At 43.6% G+C, this 8456-nt stretch overlaps 1 protein-coding gene across 1 annotated transcript in view; it reads right to left on the reverse strand.

Annotated features, from left to right (window-relative positions):
* TET1 (tet methylcytosine dioxygenase 1) overlaps positions 1-2288 on the reverse strand; it is a 70803-nt gene extending 68515 nt beyond the window's left edge. Inside the window, exon 1 of the mRNA XM_028729440.2 lies at positions 1816-2288. The gene's annotated coding sequence lies outside the window, so the exon portion shown is untranslated. The remainder of the gene's footprint in view (positions 1-1815) is intronic.
* Positions 2289-8456: the final 6168 nt, after the last annotated feature.

Genomic DNA, 8456 nt, shown 5'->3' on the forward strand with positions numbered 1-8456 from the left:
CCCTGCTTATGTCACAATTAACAAGCTATTGCAAATATAACATTTATTATGTGATCTGCCAGTTAAGAGCTGCTTTATACCAGCATTCCAGCGGTGTCCACTATGAGAAGCACATAAAGTAGGAAGGAAATACACAAGCCTCCGAACATGCGGTGCGCAAAAGGGAACGACAGCCAATCACAGCTCCCCTACCCATTTCCCCAAGCGCTTGAGGACACGTGTCTCCCTGTCACAATTCATATTGGAGTAATATCGACAAGTTCAAATGGCAGTTTCGTCTGCAATAAATGCAACACTTGGGTATTAAAACCAGGAAGTGTATACCTTGAAAGCAGCAGGGATTTTCCCTGGTGGGCTCAAAAGCGCAATTCCAGACATTGCGCACTTCTTGCAATTGCCGCTGTCTGCGATGTGTCAGATAAGTCAGCGTGTGTGCATTTACAGACACCGTGCGGATGGCAGGGATCGGATGCACATCTGCCCCCTTTTCAAACAACTGAAAGGCCCACGCCTTTCTGCAAGGAGAAATGCAACAGTCCCCCCCACCCCCGCAAAATACAAGAACCAGTGTGTCTTGCTAAAAGCCCCTCGCTGTCAGGACCCTTCAGACGGAGGAGATTCTGCAGCCCCCTGCAGATCTGGTTTTTTAGGGAAGCAGAACAGAGAACTGCTCGCTCATGACTCAGGCTTATGCAGTGTGACAAGAAGACTGGCTTCCCTCCTGACTTTTTGCATCTGCACGTACTCCAGGGGCAGTTGCATTTGCAAGAGGGTTCGTATGCAAATGGACAGCCTCCTGCGCTCAAATGGTGACTCTGGAGGCAAGTATGCAGAGGCAAGCCTCCTGCCCGCTTCTCCTCCGAACTGGCTTTTAAACAAGCTGCCCTGTTGAGCAATACTACTGACATACAGAGAAACTCACCCCCCCCCCTAAAGCGAGATATCAGCAGAGAGAGGGGGAAGGGGGAGGACCAAGCCGCTGCCTCTGCTCTTGTTTCAAGCAGATGGCTTCCTGGAGTGGGATTTATTTCTGCAGGAGGTAGAAGCCAGCGGTGGCCTGCAGCTCTCATTGTACAACTGCTCTCACAAGGGCTGCCAAGGAACCAAACAATGGGTTAAATTCGATTTTAAATTGACGACAGTGCGATGATTAATTAACTCTACTGAGATCAGCCAAGATGCACTGCTGGGAAACCGAGATATACAGCAGAGTTTAACCCATTGCGTGGGGTTTTTTTTTGCATTTAAAAAGCAATAGTAATGCAGTTTAAGCAAACAAGGGGGTGGTGGTTTAAAAAAGGCCAGTTCGAGAAGTTGCTGTTTGAGCTTTCCTTTTCCCCAAAAAGCAAACGCTTAAGAGAGCCAGTTTCGTTAAAACTGTCTCGCCCCCAACCCCTTTGTATGCAGATTTGAGGCAGTTTTGCTTGCCTGGCGGGTTTTTCCGGGCAGACTTGGGCTGCTTCAAGGCAAACTTGCACTAAGGCGGTCACAGGTCGGACCTTATGGAGGATTTTTGGTGTTTTTTAACTAAAAAAATATAAATGTGGGAATTTTGTTTTTTTCCTTTCCTTTCCCTCCCGCAGCCAGCAGCAGAAACTTCCCTGGGACTTTTCTCAGGGTTCCACCAACTTTTAATTGCATTCCGCTTCTCCACGTCTATCCTGGAGGAAAGTGCAGCCAACTTTTCGGAATGGGCTCTTCTCGCCAGCCCGCTGGGCAGACAAGGAAGGTTCGCGTACTAAGCGAGGCTGCTTCTCCAACCATCCCCTCCCCACCCCGACCAGCTTCTCTGGGAACAGATCCCTTAATACGTACCAGGCTCGTTGCGTTGTCAATAAGATACTAACAGGAAAAGGCGCTCCGTGCATGACTTTGCAATCCACAGCTGCAAAAAAGCAAGGAAACTTTCATGGCTCATCCATGAAGGAAGGAAAATAAGCACCTATGTGGAACATGGAGACCCCCCGCACCCAGCAATGGGGGAATAAAGCGTGCTCTTCCCGGAAGGTTAGTATCTTCCCCGGACAGACCCTCCGAGAGGGAGGCTCGGCTGCGCTTTGCTCTGGAGCTGGACGGAGCCCTCCTAGTGAAAAGTAAGATGCGAGCTGGATCGCCACTCCGGAGTCGGATTGCTTACCTCTAGACCCCGGACTCTTGGGGCCACTGACTAGCGCAACTTTAAAAGTTTCACTCAAGACGCCCCTGAATAGTATAGTGCTTAGGTCAACAAAGGTGGGAGGAAAGAGGAAAGAAGCAAGCATAAAACTGATTTGAAGAATCAAGCATAAAACTGTTCTATGATTCAAATGCATCTAATGATGCAAAAAAATTGGCTAGAATATACATTTGGCTTATTTCCTGCAGTTTAACACTATTCACATGTGGGACAAATATTCCCTAGTGCTAAATGGCCTCTAGCATTCCGCAAACTCCAAATATATCAATTCTTATTAATAACGGTGATAATATTTGTTACTTGCTTGTTGCACACAAAACTAGCAACATATTTAAAAACATAAGCACGAGTAAAAATACACTACAGAAAGAACAGTCACAAAAAGCACATGCCATTTCTACAAATACTCAAAGCCATCCTCCAGCAGAAAGTTTTTAATGGCCTTTTATTTAAAAATTAATGTATGCACACAATATTCACACAAAAGTTTGATCTTACGCATTGTTGGGAATGATTATTCCTATTTATTTAAACTGATTTAGGCATGCCTAATACTTCTTAAGATCAGACTGTAGAATAATTAGGTGCTGTCAGTGCTCAAATTATTATTGCCTACAACAGAGATTTGATACAGGTGCATTGGGAGTTAAGGACCTCTCCCTGTAGCCACCCTTCTTGACATAGGCATACCAGCAGAGTATCCAAAGCAGATCCTAAGGTATAGGCAGGATAGTACAGGTAGGTAAAGGTAAAGGGACCCCTGACCATTAGGTCCAGTCGTGGCAGACTCTGGGGTTGCGGCGCTCATCTTGCTTTATTGGCCGAGGGAGCCGGTGTACAGCTTCCAGGTCATGTGGCCAGGATGACTAAGCCGCTTCTGGCGAACCAGAGCAGCACACGGAAACGCCGTTTACCTTCCTGCCGGAGCGGTACTTATTTATCTACTTGCACTTTGTCGTGCTTTCAAACTGCTAGCGTAGCAGGAGCAGGGACCGAGCAACGGGAGCTCACCCCGTCGCGGGGATTCGAACCGCCGACCTTTTGATTGGCAAGTCCTAGGCTCTGTGGTTTAACCCACAGGTACAGGTGTTCAAAAAAATAGCTTGGGCCTAAACCATTTATGGCTTAAAGGGTTAAAACCAGCACTTTTAAATTGGCCTAAAATGCACTGGTGTCTTAGACTGGCTGGATGCAGAGGAGTAGTGGGAGACATCAGCTGGGGAACACTCGAGGGACAAAGGCTCAGAGCTCAGGGACTGGTGGTGGGATGGCAATGAGTGGTCAGAGGGAGAAGATTGGGAAGAGGTGGTGTTGGAAGCTGAAGAGGCAACAGGGTTTAGTGAGTAGGAGGAGTCTGTGGCAGAGAGAGGTCCAGAAGGAGAATCTGAGGAAGAGGCAGGGCCAAGAGGCAGAGATAAGTTAGTCTGGAGAAGAAGCTAAGGTGTCTCCCACTCCTGCTGCAACCACCTCCCCTCACCCCATGTCTCCCAGAACTAGAAGAGGTATGGAGGAGGAGCAGAGACAGGTGTGCTGGCAGAGTCTTGGAGCGACCCGTGAGAGGAGGAGGCTTAGACAGCTGTGGGAAGGCAGGGACCCTCAGTCCCCACAACTGCCTCAAAGGGGAAAAACCTATGGGAAAGAGTTGCTGTGCTCACTAGGCATGGCACTACTGAGCAGCCTGGTTCTTCTAATAAAGTGTTAACTTAGTCTGTGTGATTTATTGCTGACCCACTCCTGACAACTGGCAACCACGGCAGCTGATATTATAAAGATGCTACTCACCTTGTCCCCAATAGGACTCTGGCCGCCACATTCTGAACCAGCTGAAGTTCCTACAATATCTTCAATAATGCGCACATAGTAAGAGCATGGATCACTGTGGAAAAGTCGGCCTTCTGTATATAGTTTAAGCCAGGAGCATTCCTATTCTAAGATCGCCAACCCAATCCAATATCAGCTGTAAACCACCTTCCAGAACTCGGAATCTCCCTAACCACAACACCTCAGTCTTGCTTAGATTAAACCTCAGCTCATTTGCTCACACCCATTCCAGAACTACTGCCAGGCCCTGGTTTAGGATTCCGACAGCCTCCCTGAGATCAGAGGGTGCAAAGGAAAGGTTGACTGATAACAATGCAGTATAAACCTTCGGATGGCTTTCCTGGAAAATTCATGTTGTACAGCTTGCAGCTAAAAATGGACTCTACAAGCCAATGGCCACCAGACAGAGCAAAAGTCCCCCAACTCCATTTTCTGGGAATGACTATTCAAGAACAACCTGAACTATTGTAATACAGAGCCTCCTAAATCCCAATAATTGACCCAGGATGTTACAGTTGATAGTACATACTGAAAGCCTCTGAGGTCCAGGAGGATTATCGAGGTAGCATCCTACCCCTGTCCACTCCATCTTGAATCATCCACCAGGGTGATTAAGGTTCCTTCCATCCTATAAATAACCCTGGACCCAGATTGGACTGGATCCAAGTAATAATACAGAACTGCCTAGAGTTGAAAAGCCACAATGCGCTCTATCACCTTGCTTTGTAAAAAAATGCAAGTTAGACAGAATGGTATTTGTTAATTGCCAAATAATTTAAAGTCAATTATAGGAGAAGTCTCACTTTGCATCCTTGAGATAGGAACTGCTCCTTATCTTAGGGAGGCACTCACTACCTCCTAGGTCCTTGATTTCAAAACCATGAAGGGGAGGATCAAGGGGGAAGTCAAAGGCCTCACTACTCCAAGCTATTTAACCACATCCTCGGGTAAAACAAGCTGAAAAGTATCTGCCCCAACAGTGCAAAATAGTATTCTGATCCCATCCATCTCTGCACACCAACATGCATACTCAGGTTAAAGATTTCGTGTAAAACTGCACACATCATTTAGAGCTTATTGGAAGAAAGTAGCTGAGCTACAAATTTAAGGAAAAAACCAAGCACTTTGCATTCTGCAACATTGTGGTTGATATGACCACCATCAAAACAACAAAAAACTTACAGTACATGCCTCTTCTGAGCTAGAAGTAAAAAGCCAGTCACAAAGACCACACAATCAATGCCTGATCATACAGTTCAGTTCTCTCTGCTTTTATCATCACAGCAATCCTGTTAGGCTGAAAGGAGGAGTTGCCAAAGTTCACCTAATTAGATTTGAACCCTGGTCTTCCTAGCCTAAACCCAATGCTCAAACCACCACAATTTATATACATAGCCTCCTGCAGCTGTTGAAACCAACCTAGATGAAGCTACTCATGCACATAAACAACAAGGATTGCCTGTACTACATAATTGCATCCAATCCCACCAATTAAAACACAAATATGCTTATTAGAAGCTTTCTACTGGTTTTCTGTTGTCCATTTGCAAAAGACAAACAGCGCTAGATACTTAAGGTAATTTAACATCACCAGTGCCCGTTACCAATTTTTGTTTTACCCTATGCTTTTGACAGCAGCTTGATTTCCATATATTAGTCAGGTGATAAGCATTTAGAAACTTCCCCTGGTGATTTATCCATACCAAATTGTGGTTAAAAACAGAAAAATGCAACAGGCTAGGCTTCTCCTTCCCACTCACCCCCAGGTAGCTGGCAGCTATAAAATAATTTAGGACAAATAATATAACTCAGTATATATCTAACCATTGTTTCCCATCATAGTGGAAAGTATTCAGGTGAGCTGTGAGAAGGCACCACACCTTATAATATTCATAACCACATTCATATTTCCATATTGGGAGTACTTTGCTCTGACTTTGACTTCAGTTGTAAAGCATTACATTGCTGTTGCCTTCAGATTTAATTACTGTTCTCTTTGTTCTGAAAAGTAGTTGCTACATGTTTATCTGCGCTGGGTATGACCAAATATTTTGCCTGTTAAGAGGGCACCCTAACTAAAGTACTTGCAAAAGGGGATGGTAGGTGTAACCATAGATCAGAAGGTGGTGGTGGTTTTGTTAAGATTTATATACCACCCTTCATTTGAAGAAAACAAAACAACCCCCCCCCCAAACATCTATACTAGTATGAACTACTAATGAAGCATGACACCAGCTTACATCACATTCAGAGATAAAGAGAACTGTAGAGCCAAATATTATTAATAGGACAAGTAAGTATAGTTTGTCAGTTATGGGAATTAATACTGAGATTACAGTACCTTGACACCTTGTTTCTTATTCCATTTATAACCCATTTTACAACCTTGATGCTTATTTGTATGCATGGTTTTATCCCTATCACATACGTCAGTAAATGTGCATTAATGGATCTGATCCATACACACATTTGAATGGGTACCAGTTTATGCCCACAAAAGCATCCAGCAGAACACAATTAACTACTGACATCACCTTGCAGAGAAGGATTGCCATTTCACTGGAGGCAGTGATAACTGAATGAAATAAGTGTATACAAATTATATAGAAAACTATGATGGGCAGAATAATAGCACTTTTCACTTTTCACTAAGCCTTATGTTTTCAGAAATGTGCAGGAATTGAGTGCATTTATTTATTTATGTTATTGAGGAATAACCTTTTGAAATGAAAATTTCCCAAGGCTATTTTACATCTACTTATTTATTTATCAATAAAATCATTTATAGGCTAATACAGTTAATGTAATAACACTTGAAACTAGTGTCTAAACCAGTGTCAACAGCAGGCTACAACTGTTTCCAATTAAACCAGTAAAAAGCCATAGCCTTTTTTAAAACAGAAATGAATGACAGTTTAAAGTCCAACTCACCATTTAAATAAAGAACAGATTGAAAAAGAAATGTATTTAAAGCCCACCTAAATGCAAGCAGGGAGTGGGCTTGACACACCTCTCCATGATGAGTGGGGAAGTTTCATAAATGTGGGGCCGCAGTTCAAATGACATGTCCTTTTCTTTTTTTTAGGACTCTATGCAATTCTACCAGATCTGCCAAAAGTTGGAAGACATGGTGTGCTATTGATTTAGCTGGAAACTCTTTTTTATGGCAAGAGCGGAACAGCGCAAATTCCTTTTATAAAGTCAAAAGTATGAGTGTGAGAAAAGCATTGATGGAAGAATTAAAGGTGGTAATGGAAGTTATAAGAAAGTGCCTCACCCTGAGTGAAATATAAAGCAAGAACTTCCCATAGGCCCTGCTTAAATTTTCAACAGTGTAAGTGTATATTTTCTCTTCTTGCAACACTTCCTTCCTATAAAACATGGGTAGGCAAACTAAGGTCTGGGGGCCGGATCCAGCCCAATTTGCCTTCTAAATCCAGCCCGCAGACGGTCCAGGAATCAGTGTGTTTTTACATGAGTAGAATGTGTCCTTTTATTTAAAATGCATCTCTGAGTTATTTGTAGGGCATAGGAATTCATTCATTCCCCCCCTTCAAAATATAGTTCGCCCCCCCACAAGGTCTGAGGGACGATGGACCGGCCTCCTGCTGAAAAAGTTTGCTGACACCTGCTATAAAACATACTCTCATGTACATCAAAATGATGTCTGTACTATAGCAGCAATTGCCATGCTGGAGGTCATGCTCCATTAGTGGGTTAAGTAGGGACTTCTGTGAGGCGTCCTAGGAGGACAGGCTGTAGTTTAAGAGACTAGAGTGGTATGTGGGAAATGTCACATTCAGAAACTAGAAACAGGATCATGAAAGCTTTAATTTTCAGCACGTCAGTCCCACAGAACAGAAAAAAGGTGATCTATTTCAAATTGCATAAGCAAACCAGATCTCTCCAATGAGCTGTGTTTCTGCAGTTTTGAAACAGCATCCTTAAGAGTGGAGTGTGGTCCAGTGAGCAGCTTCTTAGGCTTGGACTTGAATGAGTGGGTTCGTCTGCTACGGATGCACTAAGCAGCCTGGGAGAAATCACTTTCCCTCACCTTCAGATCCTCATCTGTAAAAAGGCAAAATAAGTTACCTACCTAGTGCATAACTTCAAAGGTTAGACATAGCAAGGGTCAACACTGACTGCAAGGTATCCCCTTAGAAATGGATCTGAAAGTCCCCAGTTGCTGTGTTCCTATATGTTGATGATGCAAAGAAAAGGTGCTTGTTCCTTCCTCTCCCCTATAAGTTTTACCTATCCCTTACAAGGAACACCAGTGTAAATACTGAAATGTCTTTACTGTTTTAAAGTGTTAATTGCCACAATCTTTTATTTGTTCACTTTGAATTTGGAGATTTGTATGGCATGGCTCAAACTGCATTTTAGCTATCTAATCTTTGGCTATGCACACATTAGCAGCTTAAAATGCAGCAAACTAATTTCCTCCACTGTGTTTCAA

Source organism: Podarcis muralis, chromosome 6 (assembly GCF_964188315.1).
Source record: "Podarcis muralis chromosome 6, rPodMur119.hap1.1, whole genome shotgun sequence".
Classification (NCBI taxonomy): Eukaryota; Metazoa; Chordata; class Lepidosauria; order Squamata; family Lacertidae; genus Podarcis; species Podarcis muralis.